Source organism: Schistocerca cancellata, chromosome 6, assembly GCF_023864275.1.
Source record: "Schistocerca cancellata isolate TAMUIC-IGC-003103 chromosome 6, iqSchCanc2.1, whole genome shotgun sequence".
NCBI lineage: Eukaryota > Metazoa > Arthropoda > Insecta > Orthoptera > Acrididae > Schistocerca > Schistocerca cancellata.
Window position 1 is genome coordinate 449,271,714 of NC_064631.1, and position 24,048 is coordinate 449,295,761.

The window sequence follows — 24,048 nt, forward strand, 5'->3', positions numbered from 1 at the left end:
TAGTGAGATTCTGCTATTTTTACATTTATTTCACGATATTCATATAACTTGTAAATTTGCAAATGCATAGAACGCACAAATATAATAATTTGTTCGTTAATTAAGTATAAAAATGGTTAATAAGAATCTTTGTCCTTACGATGCATATGTGTCTGCTTTCTCATCGCTAGTATCGCTCCTGCTGTCAAACGGTAACAGCTACTGCCGCAAAAAGTGTCGCGACTGTATGTATTAGACTCTGGTTGGACTGTATATGAAGCATCAAGTCATTTACTACACTTCGATATAATCTCTCAGATATCTTCAAACTTTTAGCAGGAACAACGAAATACGGAACATCGCATTCACACTACATTCCGTAAATATCGGTTACAGCCCCTGCGCCAAATAATTCCGTATCTGAAACTTCCTGGCAGATTAAAACTGTATGCCGGACCGAGACTCGAACTCGGGACCTTTGCCTTTCGCGGGCAAGTGCTCTACCAAGGTACTGGCAGAAGTAAAGCTGTGAGGACGGGGCGTGAGTCGTGCTTGGGTAGCTCAGTGGTAGAGCACTTGCCCGCGAAAGGCAAAGGTCCCGAGTTCGAGTCTCGGCCCGGCACACAGTTTTAATCTGCCAGGAAGTTTCATAACAGTGCGCACTCCGCTGTAGAGTGAAAATCTCATTCTGGAATTCCGTATCTGTTCTTTAAATAATTCACTTAGTATTTACAACAAAATCATTTAAATAATCTGACCTGGCGCAACATAGATCAGTACGTCGGGCTGCTAGTTATACAAAGCAATGACTGACGGGTATGTATTTTTAACACAATTCTGCAATAGCTGGAGTGGTATGTGGACGCTCCTTGGCTGCCGGTCCGTTGCCGAACATCTGTCACGCGCACGCTACTAAGGCCAGGTACTTAATTTCCCTGCGCTTCTGACAATTGCGTGGCAGCATATTGTTCTAACAACAGTTTTCTGAACAGTTAATACACTTGCAGCTTAACCGCAGACATCGACTGTAAACACCGGTAAGCGACAGTCGACGAGAGACGGAGCTACTGCATCTAAGACATGGTGTACGGCTGGCTTTATTCATATTAGATGATTGTTGCACGATAAACCGCGAAATTTCAGCTCTATCTCTGTTTTGAAATTCTCACTAATGGCAACTTCGTCAGTATGTGTCCATCTAAACAATGGCCAAAACATGGCTGCCAATAGCAGTAACGTGTGGAGTTAACTGCTTTTCAGGGACGACATGTACGAATCTGAGGATGCTGTGGATAACGACGACTCAGATAACGATGTGAATATGTTCCTGAAAGCCAATGCGCTTCAAACGTGGTTTATAACCAAGGAAATGTGAATACATATTTAAGCAAGTAAACAATGTTGTGTCCCTCACCATAGTTTACGTGAATTTAAGTGACAGTGAGATGGCAGAAATGTTACGACCCCTCCTTAACATTTTTTACATGCTGCAGTAAGGCGACAATTTATTAATTTTATACTGTGCTGAATCATACGTTAATTTTCAAGGTTGTTTTGCTTTATTACTGCTTCTTGTTATCATAAACTGAAACAATTCGATCCCTTTAAATTTGTGTTTTTGTGGAGTTCTACAGTAATGTTTCGTTAACTCGCCCAGCAAGTAAGTAGTGGTACATCAAATGTAGTCCACAGTAAGTTGTAAGAGGTATGCGATGTATGCACTGCCTGCAATAGGCAAGGCATAGGAGAGTCTCTGACCAGAGAGCAGTATGTAGTTAGTTGTTGCTTGTCGCTAGTCGGCAGTAGTCGGCATTAGTCTTCTGTAGTCTGCAGTAGTCTTGAGTAGTCTGCGTGAGTCGGCAGTAGTCGACAGTAGTCTGCGTGAGTCGGCAGTAGCCGGCGGTAGTCGGCGCGTGTCGGCAGTCTGCCCTGGTCGGGACTCTGGAGGATGAGTATTATTGTAGAAGGTAAAGAAGCAGCCTTGCGCATATCTAGTAATGTATGTTAACTGTCATCTAATTTCTTTAAAAAAAATGCCCAATAATAATTTTTATAATATAAAGTAATTTAAAAAAAAAACATTCATTTCAATTTAAAGATTTTATTCAATGGATTATCTTTCCTTTCATGAATCACAAAGCATAGGCCAGCATTGCACGGAGCTGTGCCGAAATTTTTTTATGTAAGAGCAGATATATTCGCAGTTTTTATTGAGGTAAGAATTTTTTGCTTTTTTATTCAGAATACAGGGCCGAGGCGCAGCGCTGCTGTCGTCATAAAATTTACCAGGTTACTGAATTTTTTTATTATTTTGGTGTTTAGGAATTTTTCTGTTTCGAACTTAACGTTAAATGAGAAAAGAATTTTTGTGGGTACGGTAAATGTGAATGCATTTTTGCACGGAGATAATAAATGGGAGCCAATTTTGTTCCGAGGGTACAATATTTAAAATTAATTTTTTATTATTATTTCCGTGGGGAGTTTACACATGGTTCATATTTTAATAATATTTTTGTGGGGAGGTTACACTTGGTTCATTCTCATTATTATATTACTGTGGGGAGGTTACACTTGGCGACATCTATTCACAATAAAGTGCCTGGCAGAGGGTTCAGTTCCTAGCCATATTACTTAGTGCAGGAAATAAAGCTGGTGTGTTAACAACAATTACAGACGAACTGTTAATTTTGTTTCCAAAAGATAAATCAACAGTATGAGGTTCTGGGAATGTGCATTGCAAATAAACTGTTATTAGCCGTTTAATCGCTCAAGTACATTAAGGTTTATGGCATTGGGCACACCTGGAATGACTGGCCCAAACGGATCAAAGTTCTGCAGATACAGGTACTCTCTGTGAACCATTGTGCATTGCTTGACAAAGGGTTTTCTTCGGGGGAGTGTGGGGAAAATGTCTGCTTGTACTCTTTCGTGAGAGCTGGTTTTTGTCTAACTTTTATCTGCAATGGACAGATAAAGGTCACAAAACATTACCACGCCTAATATCATGTATGAAATGCACTGGAGTTAAAAACGGACTCCCAGTAGTCTCGGAATGGATAAATGTAGCCCCTAGACGGTTGTCACGGGAATCTTATAGCATTCTTCCTGCGAAATAGTGGCGAGTTCAGGTAATGATGGTGGATATGGATAGCCATCACGAACCCATCTCTCCAAAGTAGACCACAGAGGCTCCATAATATCGTGCTCTGCATGCCGTGGTGGCAAGCGGAGATGCAACATTTGGTCCTCGTGCTGACAAAACCAGTCGTGGACGATGCGAGCTGTGTGAACGGGAGCTCTGTAGCCTTGAAAGACAGCTTTACCGTTCTGCAACAAACACTGTTCCATGGGATGGACCTGATCAGCCAAAATGGTCACATAAAGTTTGCAATAATGCGACGCTGCAGAGAAGCCACGAAGCCCATGAATGTGGCTACCCAAATCTTCACAGAGCAACCGACATCTTTCATTCTTCGAGTATCAATTCGGCCAGAAGTTGGAAATAAAATGAAATAAACCCAATCCGACCAAATGCTAATCTCCCAATTCTTCATAATCCAGGTTTTATGGCTTTGGCACCACTCTTTCCCTGTTACAGCCATTTCCGACTATGAGGAATGGTTTTAGAATTCCAAATATCTCTACAGTTCCCTGTTTCTGGAACTTCCACGTTGTTGTTTTGGTGCTGGCGGGGTCCGCAAGTGCAACATTCAGTTCTGCACCAAGTTTTTCAGCCGTGTCCTTTACTTTCTCTTCACAATCCTCTTCAGTGATCGTCCCTCATGATCATTCAATATACACTTTCGTCCGCGTGTGACTTATCTGATGTTTTTCCGATTTTCCCAGTATGCGGTATAAATCTTCGATACGGTGCCTCTTGAAAAAGCAAACACTTCTGCTACCTTGGTTACAGAAGAACCCACCTTACCAGCACCAACAACTTGCCCATGTTCGAATTCACTTAGCTGCGACATAACGTACTCACAACTACACAGAACACTGTTATGACCCCGACTGACAACTGCAACATTGAGAACATCCCACAGGTGTTATTCGTGGTGAAATGCAACAGCATTTATCTTCAAGCATGCATTTCTCGCGATGGCCGGCCGCTGTGGTCGAGGGGTTCTAGGCACTTCAGTCCGGAACCACGCGGTTGCTACGGTCGCAGGTTCGAATCCTACCTCGAGCATGGATGTCTGTAAAGTCCTTAGGTTAGTTAGGTTTAAGTAGTTCTAAGTCTAGGGGACTGATGACCTCAGATGTTAAGACCCATGCCTTAGAGCCATTTGAAACATTTATTTCTCGCGGGGTTTCCATATTTTTGTCCAACATCTGTCGTATCAGTTTCAAGAATATTCGTATTTGCTGCCCTGAAAGACGATTCTGGTAATTCCCTAAGCGGATAGTCGAAGGGTATGTTTCCTGTTTCTTGGAGTGTCTGCCAATTAAGAGTGAAATAACAACACTCTCTCGCTAGCTAAACAAATCCATAAACAGGCGATCTAAATGTCGTCTTTTCAAGACTCGTTATCTTCGATCGGTCGTAATATAAACTTTTGCGATAAAAGTATTACTAAAGAAACGTAACTTGAGAATTACAAAGTGATCGATGAAACACTCAGAAGAAAACACGTTTTCAAAAGAATGGAAGTGAAAACTTGCCGCGCGGGATTAGCCGAGCGGTCTCAGGCGCTGCAGTCATGGACTGTGCGGCTGGTCCCGGCGGAGGTTCGAGTCCTCCCTCCGGCATGGGTGTGTGTGTTTGTCCTTAGGATAGTTTAGGTTAAGTAGTGTGTAAGCTTAGGGACTGATGACCTTAGCAGATAAGTCCCATAAGATTTCACACACATTTGAACTTTTTTTTTTTTTTTTGGGAAGAGAAAACTCGATAGATCCAATTCCGCGATTTCTCACAGACAATTTAACTTCTCCTAGACTTTTGCCCACTGATAGAAAACTGATCGGCCGTTTCGGGAGCAATGAATCATCAGTTTCTTGCTGGGAAGTGGATAGCAATTCTCAGCAGGTCTAAGGCGCTGCAGTCATAGACTGTGCGGCTGGTCCCGGCGGAGGTTCGAGTCCTCCCTCGGGCATGGGTGTGTGTCTTTGTCCTTAGGATAATTTAGGTTACGTAGTGTGTAAGCTTAGGGACTGATAACCTTAGCAGTTAAGTCCCATAAGATTTCACACACATTTGAACATTTTTTGAATTAACACGCAGGAATAGTCACCTGCGAACGATTTCCTGAAAGTGCATCACAACGGTTCACGAACGCGTAGATCGAAAATGCCGAGAAGACTGATCGATAATCACAAGAAAAATCTGAAAGAAGGCTTCACTAAAACTATGAAGGCATTGAAAACGAGTGTTCCTTATTGGGTCAAACGAATCCTATCTACAAGTAAATAGTCTGGATGCCTTTAAATTTTCTGCTGCCTCACCCAGTTAGCGAACTTACGAACTGCAGGCAATTTATGACGTCTGGCGTCTGCGACGTGAGAAGTGCTGAAATTTTGCGTTGTCCTCTACGGCGCCAAAGGTATGGCCATCATTTGAAACTGCACTAAATGGAGATGCCTTGACGGAGCGAAATGCTTTTCGATTCCACGTTCCAGCAGGGACGTCCCCAACTCCAGTCAAGATGCTGAGCGGTCAAGCCTGACAGCGCGGAGGACGCCATGCGTGAAGGTCAGGCTGCAGGCTTCAGGATACAGGCTACAGGTGGCTCTTGAGGAGGAGGCCGAAGTGGCGCAGGACCAGCGGGACGAGAGATCTGTCTGGGTGAAGCCCCACTGTGCCCCGGCACACAGTGCCTGGTATGGGGTTCTGGTTCGACAAGCTGTTCACAATCCCTACAACATTTTTGTTGAATCACGGGGACACGCTAGCAATCTGTAACATCTTCAAAGTAAAGCAGAAAAAATTGAGAAAACAAGTTCGTATTAAGAACGGCGTGAGACAGGCTTGCAGCTTATGAGAAAAGCGAAAGAAAGTTTCTGAAGAAGAAGAAGAAGAAGAGTAAAGGGAAGAAGACATCAATAGTATAATTCATAGACGACATAGATCACGTAGCAAGACGTAAGTGTGTCGCGAGTGCAACCCTTCCGAAAGTAGTTTTATATTGTCCTCTTTTTGTAACCTTGTTGGAGTCAGTGGTGGTACAGATACACTTTGCCAAAGAGTAATTTTTTGTGTAGACGTGGACCGCGGATTGGTGCTTGCTGGTCAGCCAAGAGCCTCTGGGTGAGCAGCGGAACCCGTGCTCTAGCACAAGGGTCTTCAGTTACACTACTGGCCATTAAAAGTGCTACACCAAGAAGAAATGCAGATGATAAACGGGTATTCATTGGACAAATATATTGTACTAGAACTGACATGTGATTACATTTTCACGCAATTTAGGTGGATAGATCCTGAGAAATCAGTACCCAGTACAACCACCTCCGGCCGTAATAACGGCCTTGATACGCCTGGACATTGAGTCAAACAGAGCTTGAATGGTGTGTACAGGTACAGCTGCCCATGCAGCTTCAACTCGATACCACAGTTCATCAAGAGTAGTGACTGGCGTATTGTGACGAGCCCGTTGCTCGGCCACCATTGACCAGACGTTTTCCATTGGTGAGAGATCTGGAGAATGTGCTGGCCAGGGCAGCAATCGAACATTTTCTGTATCCAGAAAGTCCCGTACAGGACCTACAACATGCGGTCGTGCATTATCCTGCTAAAATGTAGGATTTCGCATGGATCGAATGAAGGGTAGAGCCACGGGTCGTAACACATCTGAAATGTAACGTCCACTGTTCAAAATGCCGTCAATGCGAACATGAGGTGACCGAGACGTGTAACCAATGGCACCCCATACCACCACGCCGGGTGATACGTCAGTATGGCGATGACGAATACACGCTTCGAATGTGCGTTTACCCCGATGTCGCCAAACACGGATGCGTCCGTCATGATGCTGTAAACAGAACCTGGGTTCATCCGAAAAAATGACGTTTTGCCATTCGTGCACCCAGGTTCGTCGTTGAGTACACCACCGCAGGCGCTCCTGTCTGCGATGCAGCGTCAAGGGTAACCGCAGCCATGGTCTCCGAGCTGATAGTCCATGCTGCTGCAAACTTTGTCGAACTGTTTGTGCAGATGGTTGTTGTCTTGCAAAAGTCCCCATCTGTTGACTCAGGGATCGAGACGTGACTGCACGATCCGTTACAGCCATGCGGATAAGATGCCTGTCATCTCAACTGCTAGTGATACGAGGCCGTTGGGATCCAGCACGGCGTGCCGTATTACCTTCCTGAACCTACCGATTTCATATTCTGCTAACAGTCATTGGATCTCGAACAACGCGAGCAGCAATGTCGCGATACGATATACTGCAATCGCGATAGGCTACAATCCGACCTTTATCAAAGTCGGAAACGTGATGGTGCGCATTTGTCCTCCTTACACGAGGCATCACAACAACGTTTCACCAGGCAACGCCGGTTAACTGCTGTTTCTGTATGAGAAATCTGTTGGAAACTTTCCTCATCTCAGCACGTTGTAGGCGTCGCCACCGGCGCCAACCTTCTGTGAACGCTCTGAAAAGCTAATCATTTGCATATCACAGCATCTTCTTCCTGTCGGTTAAATTTCACGTCTGTATCAGGTCATCTTCGTGGTGTAGCAATTCTAATGGCTAGTAGTGTAGTAATCAAAATCATCGTCTGCCCCGTGTTCGAAACTCGCCACCACCTAAATTTTGATTAATAATCAGATTGACGGCCGAAGACTTCCGACATAATAAGTCACCCCCATTCTACCAACGACATTGTCACAGAGGGCGGAGGAGTGGACAGAGGTTCGGGGCACTCTCTTGTCCTTGCGGTGGGAAACTGCCCGTAAAGGCGGGAGAATCAGCAATGATCAACGGCCTGAGGACGCAGGAGGCAATGGGAATCCACAGGACATATAGCCGTTATTTGAAAAAGTGGCAACAGTCCAGAATAGTCACCCATTCGGATCTCCAGGAGGGGACTGCCAAGAGTTAGGTGACAATGAGAAAGGTGAGGATAGGGTAATACCAACAGCATCAGAAAATGGTACAACGGGAGTACGATCCGTTATGAGTAAGAAGGTAGGGCAGTGAGTGTGTTACTGTGAATAGTTCTGTGACAAGCTTGTTCTTATCAGAATCGACAGCAAACCAACAGCAACAACGGCAGTTCAGGTATACATGTCGATGTCGGTAGCTGAAGATGGAGACACAGAGAAAGTATATGAGGATATTGAAAGGATAATACAATACGTAAAGGGAGATGAAAATCTTACATCGTGGTCAGACAGAGATTCGGAAATCAGATACTGGATTTTAAGGCGTACCCAGGAGCAGATACAGACTCGCATCACAATGTACTAGCGATGAAGAGTAGGCTGAAGTTTAACAGATGAGTCAGGAAGAATCAATACGCAAAGAAGTGGGCTAAGGAAGTACTATGGAATGACGAGATACTCTTGAAGTTCTCAAAGGCTATATATACAACAATAAGAAATAGCTCAGTAGGCAGTACAGTTGAAGAGGAATGGACATCTCTAAAAAGAACAATTCAGGTGAAAGGGTATCAATGTCACTATTCACATTGCTATCCTGAGTGAAAGTGGATCAGATCGCTATTGCAGAAGCAACGACAAACGCATGTAAAATTTAAATGAACGCAAAATCCCCAAGATTGGCATAGTTTTGCAAGAGTTAGACATATAGCGCGTACTTCAATGCGATAAGATTTTAATAATTTCCACAACGAAAAGTCTGTCTCGGAATCTGGCAGAATACCCACAGAGATTCTGGTCATACATAAACCACACCAGTGGCAAGACGCAGTCAATACCTTCACTACGAGATAACAACGGTGAAGCCACTGTTGACAGTGCCATTAAAGCAGAGTTATTAAACACGGTTTTCCGAAACTTCTTCACCAAAGAAGACGAGGTAAATATTCCTGAATTCCAGTCAAGAACAAATGCCAAGATGAGAAACGCAGAAGCAGATATTCTCGGTGTAGTAAAGCAGCTTAAATTACTTAATAAAGGCAAGGCGTCCGATCCCGATTGTATACCAGTTAGGTTCCTTTCAGAGTATGCTGCTTCAATAGCTCCATATTTAGCAATTATATACAACCGATCGATCACAGAAAGATCCGTACCTAAGGACTGGAAATTTGCTCAAGTCACACCAATACCCAAAAAGATAAGTAGGAGTAATCCGCTGAATTACAGGCCCCTATCACTAATGTCGATTTGCAGTGGGATTTTGGACCATATACTGTATTCGAACATTGTGAAGTAGCTCGAAGAAAACGATTTATTGATACCCTGTCAGCACGGATTCAGGAATTATCGTTCTTGTGAAACACAAGTAGCTCTTTATGCTCCTGAAGTAATGAGTGCTATCGGCATGGGACGTCAAACTGATTCCGTATTTTTAGATTTCCAGAAGGCTTTCGACACCGTTCCTCACAAGCGTCTTCTAACCAAACTGCGTGCCTATGGAATATCGCCTCAGTTGTGCGACTGGATTCGTGATTTGCTGTCAGAAAGGTCACAGTTCGTAGTAATAGATGGAAAGTCATCGAGTAAAACAGAAGTAATATCCGGCGTTCCCCAAGGAAGTGTTATAGACCCTCTATTGTTCCTGATCTATATTAACGACATAGGAGACAATCTAAGTAGCCGTCTTGGAGTGTTTGCAGATGATGCTGTCATTTACCGTCTTGTAAAGTCATCAGATGACCAAAACCACATTCAAAATGATTTAGATACGATATCTGTGTGTTGCGAAAAGTGGCAATTTACCCTGAACAAAGAAAAGTGTGAAGTTATTCAACAGAGTACTAAAAGAAATCCACTGAATTTCGATTACGCGATAAGTCACTCAAATCTGATGGCTCTAAATACAACTAAATACTTAGGGATTACAATTACAAATAACCTAAATTGGAACGGTCACTTAGACAATGTTGTGGGTAGAGCAAACCAAAGACTGGCATTCTTTGGCAGAACACCTAGAAAGTGCAAAAAGTCTACTACACAGACTGATTATACCACGCTTGTCCACCCTATTCTGGAGTAGTGCTGTGTGGTGTGAGATCCGCCTCGAGGGGTGGTGGGGGAAGTTCAAAGAAGGGCAGCTCGTTTTGTATTATCGCAAAATAGGGGAGATAGTGCCACAGACATCATACGCGAATTGGAGTGGTAATCATTAAACAAAGGCGTTTTCGTTGCGACGGGATGTTCTCATGAAATTTCAATCACCAGTTTTCTCTTCCGACTGTGAAAACATTCTGTTGGCACCCACCTACATAGGGAGAAATGATCATCACGATAAAATAAGAGAAATCATTTCTCGCACAGAAAAATTAAGTGCTCGTTTTTCCTGCGCGCCGTTCGAGATTGAAACGGTAGAGGGATAGCTTGAAGATGGTTCATTGAACCCTCTGCCACGACTTTATTGTGAATAGCAGAGTAATAACGTAGATGATGATACAGATGAAGAAGAATTACATGATCTGCTGAATGGAATGGATAGTCTAATGAGTATAGAATATGGACTGACAGTAAATCGAAGAAAGACGACTGTAATGAAAAGTATCAGAAATGAGAACAGCGAGAAACTTAACATCAGGGTTAATGGTCACGAAGTAGATGAAGTTAAGGAATTATTCTACCTACGCATCAAAATAATCAGTGACGGACGGATCAACGAGGCCATCAAAAGCAGACTAGCTCTGGAAAAAAGGGAATTCCTGGCCAAGAGAAGTCTACTAGTTCCAAACATAGGTCTGAATTTGAAGAAGAAATTTCTGAGAATGTACCTTTGGAGCACAGCAATGTACGGTAGTGAAACACGAACTGTGGGAAAACTAGAACAGTGGAGAATCGAAGTATCTGAGATATGGTGAACGCTGAAAATTAGGTGGACTGATAAGGTAAGAAATGAGGAGGTTCTGCGCAGAATCGGAGAAGAAAGGAATATGTGGAAAATACTGAAAAGGAGAAGAGACAGAATGATAGGATATTTGTTAAGACATCAGGGAATGACTTCCATGATACCAGAGGGAGCTGTAGAGCGTAAAAATAGAGCGTAAAAACTGTAGAGGAAGACACAGATTGGAATGCACCCAGCAAACTTTTGAGGACGTATGGTACAAGTGTTACTCTGATGAAGAGGTTGGCACAGGAGAGGAATTCGTGGCGGGTGGCATCAAACCAGTCAGAAGACTGATGACTCGAAAAATAAAAGAAGCGGCGGGGTGATCTCGGGCCGGGCCGGTACTGGGAATAGACACGTGTTTGTGTCGGAAAACGTCTTATCTGGACCTGGAGCGATAACATGGTCTCTTTGGGGCTGGGGGCCGTTTGTTTAGAAAGAACCACCTCTTCTGGATTCAAGTGTTCACTGGTCGCACTGTGCTGGTGTTTGTAAACGTTTTGGCAATGAACGGCGTGTGCGCTGTCGTATCCCGTATCTGTTGTGCGGAAGAGACTATCGGTCAAAGCAAAGCCGTAAGGTCTGTGCATCCTTCACTACTCTGTCACCGCAGCCTGGTTGCATGTATGAACCAGTACTTGTTCGCTTTGAGCGAAGATGAGTAGTGTTACTTTTCAATAGCTTGTGACCTATTTATTTTATCTGTTCATGTTTTATGGATTGTCGTTGAGTCTGTCTCTGTGGGAGCCACATGTGTTGTGTGTGTGTGTGTGTGTGTGTGTGTGAGAGAGAGAGAGAGAGAGAGAGAGAGAGAGAGAGACCAGTGGTATGTTTCAGATTTTTTCAGGCCAGCTTAATGATGTGTAACATGTATCGCCAAAAAGAGGTATAGCCACTGAATTAGCCATTCTAATGCAGCAGATCAATCTTTGAGTTATCGACTTTTGTAACTGAACAACTTGTGTCTCTTTATGTGGCGTTCATCTGAAGACGCTCGGCGCCTAAGCTTATTTTAAAATTATCTCGCACTTCCGTACAGTGGTTGAGTAAATCTTAAATTGTGCCACGAGCGAAACCGGTGTGCGTTAAACTTGTGGACAGGGGTCCCGCTGTGATTGTTGTTGTGTCTTTTAAGTTGTGCTGATAAACTGATTTCATATGAAGATTGTTTTTAAAATTGAACTGATGTCATTTTATCATTATAAATTTTGTTTAAGGGTTTAGTATATGCATTTGTAAGAGAGGTATTCGGATATAAATTTTAATGTCAATTAGTTACCTAGTTTCAGCTGAAACTTTTAATTGATGACGTTGTAATTGTCTTGTGCTTAAATTTGACATCACTCTATCACCGCAATTAGCTTTCAATTATGGATCATGGTTACTATTTAATGAAGGACATTGTAGTGGTTACTTTTTTATTGGGTAATGTGTTTTTTGTAAATGTTGAGTAGAAATTTGTTGTTAATAAATTTGTTTAAGAACATGTCTGCAGTAATCGTAGTCCGGCACCTTGCCACTTCCTACAGCTCACACCGTGCTAGTAATGAATACTTAGACATCTTGGAAACGACAGATAATATACTTAAGGATCAACGAAGCAAAGACAAGGTTAATGAAAAGTAGTGGAAAGGAGAATAAAGACTCACTCATATTTAAAATTCGAAACGACACAAAAATGTAAGGAATGGAATGATTCTCTTACGTACGAAGTAAGATAACAAAGGAAGATATCAAAATTAGACTGTCACAGGCGAAAAAGTCTTTCTTTAATAAAAGAGCACAACTGGGATCACACACTGGTTAGTTGATTTCGGGGATGGTGGGTGGGTGGGGGGACAAAATAGTGAGGTCATCTGTCCCATCAGATTAGGGTAAGATGAAGAAGGAAGTCGGCCGTATCCTTTCAAAGGAACCGGCATTTGAAGCGAAATCACGAAAAACCTGAATCAGAATGGCTGGACACGGGTTTGAACCGTCATCCTTCCGAATGTGAGTCCAGTGGGCTGACCACTCTCCTACCTCGCTCGGTCAGATATTGGTATGGAAATGAAGAAAAAGTTCCTGAAACTTCATGTTTGAAGAAAAGCATTTTATGGAAGTGAAAATACTACCGGAAATACGGAGAGTATGAAAATGAAAGCATCCGGAAGGGAATTTCGATTTTTAAAAATAGATGCAAAATAAAGTTTAGAAATTAGAAGTATTCAAAAGAGTAGGTGGGGAAAGAAGTTTATGGGAAGCACCTATCAGGGGGTATCTGCTACAGAATTCAGGAACAGTTAACTTGGGGCTGGGAGGGGCAGCAGAGGGGAAAAGATAGTAGCAGCAGACCGAGACTACAACATTCTGAACAGGTTATTGAGGTTACTGAGTATAGTGTTTATATAGACATGAAAAGATTAGTAGAAGTAGAGAGAAGATGGAGGACATCATTAAGACACTCAAAAGACTATTTACCCTGAAAAAATTTTCTACTATTGTTTTTGGGCTATCACGAACTACACAGAGTTAAAAGATTGAGAATCAGTCTATACAAAAATCAAAATATAGAAGTAGACGTCAATGGCACTAAGAAAGAGGATAGTATAAGATGTCGACCAAGATTAGTCTCTCTCTTTTTAATTATTTATAGAAAGTGCAATAAAAACAATGAACACCAGCGCTAAAGAATTAAAAATTTATAAACAGCAACCAAGATCACTGTACTCATTTTCTGAAAATATGGCAGTCTTAGTAAATTCTGAAAAGAACAAGAACTGTTTGTTTAAAATGTTGTCCGATGTCTTGGATAGTGACAAAGCGAAAACAAAAGTGATAGATAAATCGAATAGACCAATAAAGACAAACTTTAAGATTCGAAATAAAATGTTAATGCAAGTAAATGAATATTGCTACCAGGGAAGTACGACAACAGGTGACAACAGTAATATAGTGGAAATTAAAAGAACGACTGCAATGACTAAAGACGGGTGAAATCCAGGGAAACATGCAAAGATCAAATTAAAATCTATAGAAAGGTGGATATGGAGGAGAGCCATAAAAGCTTCCGGGACTGAAAGGAAATTGAAGAAAAAGAACATTATTAACAATTTCATAAAAAAACATCTTGGAAGGAAAAATTATGGGAAAGAAACAAAAGAGAGGCCGAGAACATCCATATTACAAAGTGTTAGTGGAACGAGCCGCAGCAACTTCAACCAAGTGATGCGGATGGTGACAGACAGAGAAGTATGGGTACATCAACGAGACGTTGCCTTTAGTGGCCTGATAATTATGACGCACTAGGTCCAAGTGAAGCACGAAGTCGTATTTGTGACTAAGAAAAAAGACGACAGTGGTGGGAGTGCAGAATGTATGAAAAATTACCGACCAGCTGCTCATCCAGCATCGATCGTGTCGCATATACCAGACCATTTCAAATGTAGCCAATTGCTGTATTTCATTTCAGTGTGACTAAGCAGCAAAACGAAGTCGTAAGCTTCGCAACATTCGTATTCCTCTCTAGACCGCAGAGCCGTCCTTCCGTGCTGAGGACTCTCAGTATCATTACTGCGGCTTTCCTTTGATCAGCTGCGGCGCTCCATTATAATGATACCGTAACGAGTTGAAAGATGTACTCAACAGTGCGTGATACTTCTGCGCTACGCGTTGAATTCAAGATGACCGTTTGATGCGCAACCGATGGTCTAAAGATATAAACGTGATTCAGTCTGAAAATGGAAACTATTTTATGATTTTTAGCATGCTGTGTTAATAACGGGACATCAACTTGCTTGTCTGATTTAGAAACAAGCCAAAGTTGCAAGATACAGTTTTTTATTTAATATGTGACTAATTTAGAGTTACCTGAATCCATTTTCAAACCATCCTTTGAGACTGAAAGTTAAAATTACAGTCTGTTACAAAAACTGAGTGCATATTACATGATAGAGAGCATATCGTGCCAGGATATACATACCACACAGACAAAACAGCATTTTTGGTAATAGCATGTAAACCAAGTTAAATACACGTATATCAGCGTCAAGTTTTTCTATGAGCGGTGCAGAACATACTCTACTTCCAATGGTGCCACAATCCCCTACCTGTGGTTTCCTTGTGACAGCGTAGGAAGTAGAATATCACTGAAAGATATTTTCACTCTGCAGCGGAGTGTGCGCTGATATGAAACTTCCTGGCAGATTAAAACTGTGTGCCGGACCGAGACTCGAACCGGGACCTTTGCCTTTCGCGGGCAAGTGCTCTACCATCTGAGCTACTCAAGCGCGACTCATGCCCCGTCCTCAGAGCTTTACTTCCTCCAGTACCACGTCTCCTAGTTTCCAAACTTTTTAGAATATCACTGTTTCTCAGTGTTTGTCCTACCACTGTTCGTAGAAAAACTTGAATCTGATGCATGTTTATGTACAATTTGAACATGGTAAAGTAAATGAAAAACTGAATCTTGTGACTTTGGCTATTTCTACATACAGAATTTAGCAGGTAAACTGACGGAAAATAAATGGCAACACCAAAAGTGATTAATGTAGAGTAATGAAATTTCGGGAACAAATATTTAAGTGATTCACATTGCAAGATTGCAGGATAAGCAAGCGCGAGATAAGCCTTTGCAAATGTGAAATGCTACTACGTTAACAACGTGTGTAACAGCCAGAAAGGTGAATGCAAGCATGGAAATGTGCACCCATTATGTTGTACAGCTGCCGGATGTCAGTTTGTGTGCTGCAGTTCCATGCCTGTTGCACTTCGTCGGTCAACACAGGGACTGTTAATGCTGGTTGCGGATGACGCTGAAGTTGTCGTGGGATGAAGTCCCATATGTGCTCGATTGGAGACAGATCTGGTGATCGAAGAAGCCAGGGCAACATGCTGACACCCTGTAGAGCTTGTTGGGTTACAACAGCGGTATGGGGGCGAGCGTTATCCTGTTGGAAAACAAACCTTGAATGCTGTTCACGAATGGGAGCACAGCCGGTCGAATCACCAGACTGACATACAAATGCCGTCAGGACGCATGGAATAACCACGAGACTACTGCTGCTGTCTTATGAAATGGCACCCCACACCATAACTTCAGGCGTAGGTACAAATACGTAGCACGCAGACAGGTTGGCTGCAAGCCCTCAACTGGAACCCATATAACTAACACAGGGCCATCTCTAGCACCGAGTCAGAACCTTCTTTCATCAGAAAACACAACAGACCCCCACCCAGCTCTCTAACGAACTCTCGCTTGACACCACCGAAGCTGCAAATGACGGTAGTTTGGGGTCAATGAAATGCACTCTACAGGGTGTGTGGATGGATGTTGTCCCTGAAGTGACCAATTTGTAACAGTTCGTTGAGTCACGGTGGTGCCAACTGCTGTTCAATTTGCAGTTGCAAATGCAGTACGATGCGCCAGAGCCATACACCGAACAAGATGGTGTTGCCTGTTGGTAATGCCACGTGGACGTTCGATGCCCGGTATTTTGCGAGAGCGTATTCCCGTGACCTCCGCTTCCAGCAATTACGTGCAGTATCGCAGCAGGAACATCCATCTTATCATAGTCCTATTACACGATCTCATTCAAAGTCAAGGACGTGTTGATAACAGCGCCTTTGTCACCTTTAAGGCATCATCATGTCCAGTCTCAAAGGTAACTAAAGCCTATTTTAAAGTAATTAACACCTACGAACGTTAAAGAAAATCTGATTTGTGACTGGCACAAAATTTGAAGAGACATAATGTTTCGGATGTAGAAAAACGCTTACCAATTTTCGTTTATGTGTCACAACTCCTTCTTGGTGTTGTGATTTTTTTTCCGTCAGTACAATATAGTGGAAACTGTCATAATTTCATAAAAATTCAGTTGTGTCTCTTTCGTTGTTTTATCATTAAGTGTTCTCCTTACTGTGCCACATATGCACAGGTAAGTATTAGTTTTTACTGTATATCCATATCTTGATCAAATGATATGTCACATCCAAAATATTAGAAATGGGCTACGTGTGTTACCGGTTTATCAATGAGGATTATTTTCCTTCATACTGATGAATACCTAAAACGGCCATTGTTTTAGTTTTATTTATATAGTCAGATATTATCTTGTGATCTTGTTTAGTGTATGAAATGCCAAACGTATTTTGTCTTAGCTACCTTGTATGATAACTTGATCATTCGCGAATAACATTGTGTTAATATGTCTGTTCCTCCCGGTACTTTTTTGTGCCTGGTTGTGTTCTATCCCTTTTCAATCTACACAGATACTGAATAATGCTGGTGGCAGTTGAAGTCGTGTTCAGACACATAAAACTGTAAAATCAGAAGGGAGCGAATAACAGATTAAGAAATAAGGAAAGGAGTTGAAATATAAGTTCCACGTCTGAAATTATTGCAATTTTTGTGTGAACTTTGTCCTGCGTTTGGTAAATTTTACAGACACACGTGTGGCCAATATCTAGATTGTGGAACACAGTCTGATGAGCCAACACAGCAGAATATCGGCAAATGGTCAGAGGAAAGCACCACCGAATGTTTGCTAACAGGTGAAATTCTCACCCCTACAGCAACCGGTTTGCCCTTTGGCTATTGAAAGCGCAGGACGCTCCCCCGAACATCCTACCGTCCCATTGTCCAGGGTACCAGCAAGATTAGCACTGAAAGGCTCGCTTGGCTGTGTGTGTGTGGTCTGCTACCGCGAAAACCGCACTTTGAGTGACGGCTGGATCCTCAAGACCGTTTGAACTCTTCACATGTAGCCCGTCACAAGCGAAAGGAGTTCCCGTAGTCCCAAAGCCAGATATACAGGGTCCGGCATAAAAAACTCCCCGATTACAAAGTAACGTGCAGCGGACAGTAGAAGGAGCAGAGTGGTGGGGGGCGCGTCGTTACGTAGCTGCCTACGTGCCGTTTTCAGTGTACGCCATGGCGTGGTCTGGTGAACATCGTGCCTTCGTAGTGGAAGATTTTATTCAAAATGGCGAATCGCCTATTAATACTCAACGTGCTTTTCGCGTTCGCTTTGCGCTCGGACGACGGGACCCTGTTCCCGATAAGAAAACAATTTATTCTTGGGTTGCTAACTTTCGTGAGACAGGTTCCGCATTAAAAAGGAAACCACCTGGACGACCACGGACTGCAACAGGCCCCGGAAATGTTGATGCAGTTAGAGCTTCAGTTCAACAATCTCCTCGACGATCCGCTAAAAAGCATGCGGCAGCATTACGGATATCTGATCGAAGTGTGAGAAGAATCTTGCATCGAGATCTTAAAATGCATCCTTACAAACTTGTAACTACGCAGGAACTGAGTGAACGAGACTGTGGTGTCCGTGTAAGTTTGTGCCAAGACCTTCTTCGGAACATTCGTCCCAACGATATTGTGATTTTTTCTGATGAAGCACACTTTCACCTTGCCGGAACAGTGAACAGCCAAAACTGCAGGTACTGGTGTGAACACAATCCCCAAGAACTTCATCAACGACCACTTCATAGCCCTAAAGTAACAGTATGGTGTGCTGTTTACAATTCCGGAGTGATCGGTCCTTACTTTTTCGAAGAAAATGACAGGAATTTAACCGTCAACAGTGAACGCTATTGTGCCATGCTCCGCGACTTTCTCCAACCGCAACTAAGGGAGCTTTTTGGTGAAATAGAGAACGTGTGGTTCCAGCAAGATGGTGCTACAGCCCACACAGCGCGGCAGTCACTGGCATTGGTGAAGGAAATGTTTCCTGGACATGTGATCTCGTTGCGTGGAGACATCGGCTGGCCCCCACGATCGCCGGACTTAACGCCCTGTGATTTCTTTCTTTGGGGCTATTTACAAGCAAAAGTTTATGAAGAACGTCCACAATCTTTACGAGCCCTGAAAGAAGCAATTACGCAAGAGGTTGAAGCTATTCCACCTGAAATGACTCAAAGAGTAATGAATAACTTCAGGGAAAGACTCAATCAGTGTGTCGACAGTGCAGGAAGCCATTTAAGGGATGTTTTATTTAAAAATTAAGACCATAAGAGTATTTTCTAAAATGGCATAATATGTACTTTTATTTAGTATAAATAAAATTGTTCTACCTTATTTGGTTTTGTTTTTATTAGCTTTCCTTAAAGGGGAGGTTTTTCTGCCGGACCTTGTATAAGGTACTATATGTTAAAGAAGTCCAGAGAGATGAGGTCTCTACATTGGTACAAGCTATGCCGTAACCACTCATATAAGCGGCGTGCAGTACAAGTGATATTCCTGCAAATAAAAACCGAATCTGAAGGTAAATGACGTAAGAAGAATCTCATGTGGAAACAAGTCTGGGAATAAGATAAAGATGTGAGAAGAAGGCCTGAAACCAGCCGGTGTTCACAGGAATTTTGCTACTTGCATCAGATCTCTAGAGTTTCTTCTTTTCTCCGTTATTATTCGTAATTTATCTCTGAGAATTTTGTCAAACACTATCAAAAATGGCTTTGAGCACTATGGGACTTAACATCTGAGGTCATCAGTCCCCTAGACTTAGACTGAAACCTAACCAACCTAAGGACATCACACACATCCATGCCCGAGGCAGGATTCGAACCTGCGACAGTAGCGGTCGCGCGGTTCCAGACTGAAGCGCCTAGAACCGCTCGGCCACACCGACCGGCTGTCAAATGCTTTGCCATGATCCAAAAATGCTAGGTAAGTTTTCAGATTAAATCCTGATTTCCTTTGTACTACCTGTTTTAGTGCGATCATAATTTATGCATGATCTTGCCTTCCGAAGACATACTTTTTGCTCCTGTTCAGTGTGGCTAAAGTAAGAAAAAAAAGTATCCTCAGAACAACAGACACATTTACAGAAACATCTCAGCTAGCACGAGCCAATAAAGAGCATGTGAAATTTAAGTCTTCCAGATACGTGCTTACACCGAGGAATTGCTTCCCACGGCGACCCGGTTATTACGGGCAGCAAAAGTGGGGCTTGAAGTTCAAGTCAACGAAGCGCAATTGCAGATTACCACAAACGACGTCTGATCTACATCAGTACAGTCCCTGCCGTGCGCAAGAATTTAATCGAGACCCCACCCACCCAACGGCAGACGCACTCCAGGTCGCTGATGCCTGGACCGAAATTGTGACAAAATTCTACGTCGTGAACGCAGGCCAGACATTCGCGGAAGAAAGAAGCTGTTCTGAATGAACCTAATTAGAGGCACGATCTATTCCATGGTGGGACATAGACCGTACCTACTCTACACGCAGAAAAGCAGCAAAAGACTTATAATAAATCACATCGTTGGGGCGATCTATTGTTATAATTTATGATATTAGAAGCTGAGATCACCTGGTGTGAAATAGTTTATTTGATGAGCAGTTTCGACAGTAATCAGCTGTCATCCTCAAATACTCAGATATCCCAGAAATATAATTACGCAGCAGTCTCACCGATATACTGAGAACGTGATCCAGTTATAATAATACAGTTGCACACTGGTTCTTCAAATATATAAAAGAAGCTAAATAAAATACCCATAGCATCAATAAGGAGCACAGGAGAAAAAATAGGTTCATTAGTAAAGAAGATGGGTCGACGACATCTGAGGAGATCTGAGAACCTGAGGATGACAGCTAGTTACTGTCGAAACCGGACATGAAATAAACCATTTCACTTCAAGCGATCTTGGCTTCTAATGTTATAAAAGACAATTAGACAACCGTGAATGCAGGGACATCGATAATCCAATATAAGTAGGTAAAATCCCGCGGCAGTTGTCAATCTCATTAAAGTCCTACTGGCTTTATGTCTTGAGAATGGCCGTTGAAATACAGCCGAAACGTCTGTTATTTTAGTAATTTTTCCAGTTTAATTATTTAATAAGATAGCAAACATAAGATAGCGGCAGTACATCCACATTTTAATGAGGTTATAACAGCAGGTCATGTTTTCTAATGTTATCCATCGTAAGGATTGGAGGTGGCGGCTGCGAAGATGAGCGTTAGCGTTACTTACCACACAACACACAAATTGTGGGACGCAATCTTCACATTTGTGTGTTGTGTCCTAAATAACGATAACGACGTCATGTTATGCTACTGTCCTTTAAACTTGTGATGCAACGAAGCTGCAGATGTGTACCTACGCACTGCGTTGTTGAATTCTGATTGCTAGGCACATTTAAATACATTGTCTACAAGATACCTCACAGGGAGCTGCTAACATTGTTAGAACATGTAACGCTCCCTTCGTGTTACTGGTACTGAATGAATTATACACGTACATTTGACAGCTGTTTGCATTCTTCTATTATTTCTTATATTGCGTTTTGTCGAAATTGATATTCTGTTTACTGTTAGTGCAGGCAGACTCAGTGGGTGCCCAATAAGTTGAGTGTATATAATAATTTCCGTTCATACTACATATCACAAAACTGAAAACTCGCAGCCCACATGGGGCGCGGTGACTGGACTCCTACTGAGTTACACAAAACCAGTGGGCTTCATATGTTGAACAGAACTCCGAAATGTATGTATAGAACCGAGTATAGTTTCAGTTCACAGTTTATTGTTATCTGGTGTAGATTTATATATGCATTATTTTTCGGAATAATGATGACTTTATCTTGTTAACGTACGGTACTTTCCTATTTTAAAAAACATTCATAGTGTTTTTTCTTATCATCATTATTACTGATATTGTATTACGATAAAGAAGACAGTAAATTTCTGAATATGGGACTGCTGTCACCCTGTGTAAACAGGAAGTTATGTTCTTACTGTATGACCAGTTGTAGCGAACTAGAGAACAATGGTTCAAATGCCTCTGAGCACTATGGGACGTAACATCTATGGTCATCAGTCCCCTAGAACTTAGAACTACTTAAACCTAACTACCCTAAGGACATCACACAACACCCAGTCATCACGAGGCACAGAAAATCCCTGACCCCGTCGGGAATCGAACCCGGGAACCCGGGCGTGGGAAGCGAGAACGCTACCGCACGACCACGAGCTGCGGACGACTAGAGAACAAATCATGTATGCTGATGGCACCAACATATATTAAAAAAAACTTGGAACATGCAGTTATAATGGTCTCAATACCGTATATAACTTGTTTCTTCTACGTAATGCAGTGTTTCTGACACGAGAAGTAAATAACAATTGAACACAAAAATCTGTACGACGAACAGCCACCAGCAGCATGTTTAGCGCGCCCTCCATAACTCACATTTCTGACTATACAACGTATTATGATCTGGCAATTACGAACTGTCCTCCCCGTTCCGACCAAAACACTGCTGTGGAAGCTCCTGAGTTCATCACCGCTTTTGTCGACTGGCTTCGAACCGAGCCCTTCCACTACTATTTCCTTCTGAGAGTGAGATGTCCTCGCATCGCTGAATCTGTTATGTTTTTGAAATGCAGAAATCCGAGCTCAGCAGTAACGCTGTTTTAATGTTCCACAAACTTCCATTTAAAATCGCGTGACCTTTAGGAGTTAACAAAGCAGTTATATGTTTGCTATCAGATGCCTATATCAAAAGCGGTTAGCATTTCGCGCGTTTGTACTTTATAGAATTTATAATGCAGCGTAAATGATGTATGTCCGTGCGTTACACGTAGCAACTGCAGGCGTTTCTGCGTGTATGCGTTCGCGCTTTGGCTCGGCTGAGCATGCACACAAGCTGCGATCGGCTCGCGTCCGGCTCAGCACACTCGGCCAGACATGCGCCGGGAACATGTAGCCTCCGCCAGCAAAGTAAGGGTCGGTTGTGACGCGACACCCCCATACTACGGGACTGCTGACTTTTCACATATCACGGCCGATATGCTCACCTCTGTTGCGATACGATGCGAAACGTTTTATCAAGTCTTTATTTATTTATGCCTTTATTTCAGCGGGCAAAATTATAGGTCTTCACGCCCTCTGTCATATATAAGGTGTTTCAGATAAGAGGTTTGTCTCTGTAACTTACAAAATAATAATGGAAACGGTTCGTATCAAATGGTTCCAATCACTATGGGACTTAACACCTGAGATCATCAGTCCCCTTGACTTAGAACTATTTAAACCTAACTAGCCTAACGAGATCACACACATCCATGCCCGAGGCAGGATTCGAACCTGCGACTGTAGCAGCAGCGCGGTTCCGGACTGAAATAAGGGAAATGAATATTTCTGTTGACAAATAAACGTAAGAGACGTTAGCGTTTCTGGAGAGTTTCGAAAATAGTCCATTTATTTTCGATAGAGGTAAGCAACGAGTCATAACTTTTTGAATGGAACATTATATTCTTGTGTCAAGTAGCACATGAAAAGGCAATGGAGAGGCAATCCTGCGCTTGTTGTTAGAAGCAAGGATTTGTCGATCTGGAAAATGGTGTAAGATATTTGAAATTCTGAGTAAATAGGAGCAAGCTATAGGAAAAAATGGGTACTATACAATACGAACAAGAATCAAGATGGAATAATAAGACTGTAGGGCAATGAACGAAGCTCTCGGATTAAAAAGGGTATAATACAGGTATGCAGTCTTTTGCGCCTACTGTTCAATCCATACAGTTAAGAAGTAATGACGGGAATAAAAGAAACGTTCAAGAGTGCGATTCAGGATGAAATGATATCAGTGACACGATTAGCTTGTGACATTGCTATCCTCATTAAAGGGTAAAAACAATTGCAGAATCTGTTGAATAGAATGAAGAGGATAATTAATGCAGAATAAACCAAAGAAAGACGAAAGTAATGAGAAGAAGCTGAAATGAGAATAATAAAATATTCTCGACATTGATGATCACGAAGTAGATGAGGTTACGCAATTTTGCTACCTTGGAAGCAAAATAACGCTTGACAGAAGAAGCAAGGAGGATATAAAAAGCAGACTAGCTCAGGCAAAAAGCCCATTCCTGGCCAAGAGAAGTTTGCTAGTATCTTTCTTAATTGGAAGAATAAATTCCCGAGAATGTACTTTTGGAGTACAGCATTGTACGGTGAGACATGGGTTGTAGGAAAACCGGAACAGGAGAGAATCGAAGCGATTGAGGTGTGGTGCTACAGAAGAATGTTAAAAATTATGTGGATTGACAAGGTGAGGAATGAGGATGTTCTCCTCATAATCGGCGAAGAAAGGAACA

The 24,048-nt window shown here is 42.5% G+C and overlaps 1 protein-coding gene and 1 non-coding gene across 2 annotated transcripts in view; one reads left to right on the forward strand and one right to left on the reverse strand.

Moving 5' to 3' along the window:
- Nucleotides 1-24,048, reverse strand: part of LOC126088381 (uncharacterized protein KIAA1522-like) — a 483,550-nt gene that overhangs the window by 365,238 nt on the left and 94,264 nt on the right. The gene's annotated exons all lie outside the window — the stretch shown is intronic.
- Nucleotides 529-602, forward strand: Trnas-cga (transfer RNA serine (anticodon CGA)). Its single transcript has one exon. It is a non-coding gene; the product is annotated as a tRNA-Ser (tRNA).